Source organism: Pteropus vampyrus, unplaced genomic scaffold, assembly GCF_000151845.1.
Source record: "Pteropus vampyrus isolate Shadow unplaced genomic scaffold, Pvam_2.0 Scaffold74, whole genome shotgun sequence".
Lineage (NCBI taxonomy): Eukaryota > Metazoa > Chordata > Mammalia > Chiroptera > Pteropodidae > Pteropus > Pteropus vampyrus.
Window position 1 is genome coordinate 5,539,685 of NW_011888855.1, and position 2,398 is coordinate 5,542,082.

Here is a 2,398-nt window from a genome sequence, read left to right on the forward strand (position 1 = left end):
CATAGATGCAAAACTCAACAACATATCGGCAAACCAAATTCAGAAATACATTAACAGGATTATAGAGCATGATCAAATGAGATTTATTCCAAAGACTCAGGATTCGTTCAGTATCCACAAATCAATTCACATGATACACTACATTAACAAAATGAAGCCTAAAAATCATTATCTCAAAAGCATGTCACAAAACTCAACATCTATTTATGAGAAAAATTCTCAACAAAGTGAGTACAAAGGGAATATACCTCAATGTAATAAAGGCCATGTATGACAAACTCACAGCTGATATCATACTAAGCGGTGAAAGGGTACAAGCTTTTCCTCTCTCCCATGAATTCTGTTCCATAGAACATTATTATAATTGTTGTTTTAGCTAGTTTGAGTGCTTGTATATGGTTCTGTTACTCTAGATTTTTAAAAATCGAAAAAAGACATATGCACTGCCAGATCTCATATTCACTGAGCATGTCCTGAAAAAGTTAAGACTAATTTATATTTCAGACATTCAGATGAGAAAAAGAAATAAAAAGCATCCAAATTGTAAAGGAAGAAGTAAAAGTGTCACTATTTGCAGATGACATGATATATAGAAAACTCTAAACATGCCACAAGAAAAAAAAAACTGTCAAAATTAATAAACTAATTCTGCCAAGTTGCAGAACACAATATCAATACACAAAAATCTGTTGAATTTGTATACACTAAAACTATCAGAAAGACAAACAAAGAAAACAAATCCATTTACAATCGTATCAAAAAGAATAAAATACCTAGGAATAAATCGAATGAAGGACATGAAAGAGCCATATAGTGAAAACTCCCGGACGTTAATGAAAGAAATTGAAGAAGACACAAATAAACGGAAAGATATTTTATGATCATAGGTCAGAAAATCAATACGGTTAAAATGTCCATACTACCTAAAGCAATCTACAGATTCAGTGCAATTCCTATCAAAATATTGATGGCATTGTTCAAAGAATTAGAAAAATTACTAAATTTTGTATAGAACCATAAACTTTCATGAATACCATAAACATCTTGATAGAACAAAGCTGGAGGCATCAGGCAACCTGGTTTTAACTGTATTCTGAAGCTATAGTCATCGAAACATCATGGTGCCGGCATATAAACAGACGCAGAGATCAGTGGGACCAGAGAGCCCAGAAATGAGCCCAGGCATTATGGTTAAATAACTTAAGACAAAGAAGTGAAGAATATAGATTGGGGAAAGGACGGTCTATTCGATACACAGTGTTAGGAAAACGACACAGCCACATGCAAAAAAAAAATGAAACCCGACCACTTTCTGACATTGTACACAAAAATGAACTCAAAATGGATGACAGACTTGAATGGAAGACATGAAACCATAAAACTCCTAGATGAAATCATAGGTGGTGATCTCTTTAATGTAGGTGTTGGTGATATTTTTTTAATCTGACACCAAAAGCAAAAGCAAAATTAAGTGGGACTACAACAAACCAAAAAGCTTCGGCACAGCAAAAAAAAAAAAAAAATCCACAAAATTAAGCCAAAGCCTACCGAATGGGAGAAAATATTTGCAAGTCATATATATGTTTGATAAGGGGCTCATACCCAAAATATAAAAAAAAAAGGGCTCATACAACTCAATAGCAAAAAAACGAACAGTTTAATGAAAAAATGGGCAGAGGATCTGAAAAGACACCATTACCTTGATTCCAAAACCAAAGACTTTTATTTTTTTTTTATTCACACCTTTATTTATTTTTTTTAAGGCGAGGCATCTTGGTTGACCTCACAGATTGCAAGGACCTCATCAACTTACAATCCCTTATTTTTATTATTATTTTTTTTATGCCTACAGCACCTGGTCTTCCTAGGTGGTCTCCCATCTAAGTACTAACCAGGCCCAACCCTCCTTAGCTTCCAAGATCAGACAGGATCAGGCTTGTTCAGGGTAGCATGGCCATAGACAGACAAAGGCATTTAAAAAAATTATACACCAATATCTCTTATGAACATTGATGCAAAAATCCTCAACAAAATATTAGCAAACCAAATTCAACAATACATTAAAAATATCATACACCATGAACGAGTTGCATTTATTCCTGAGATGCAACCTCAGGAATGGCAGCACAATTTACAATATACACAAATCAATTAATGTGATACACCACATTGACAAATGGAAAGATAAAAACCATTTGATTATATCAATAGATGAAGAAAAATGTCTGACAAAATCCAGCATCTATTTATGATAAAAACTCTCAGCGAACTGGGAAGAGAGGGAACAGACCTCAACATAATAAAGGCCATATATGACAAACCTGCAGCTGATATCACACTCAGTGGGGAAAGGCTAAAAGCATTTTCCTTAAGATCAGAAACAAGACAAGGATGCCTA

General features: G+C 33.9%; 1 pseudogene; it reads right to left on the reverse strand.

Moving 5' to 3' along the window:
• Nucleotides 1–1,843: 1,843 nt before the first annotated feature.
• LOC111741213 lies at nucleotides 1,844–1,962 on the reverse strand (annotated as a pseudogene).
• Nucleotides 1,963–2,398: the final 436 nt, after the last annotated feature.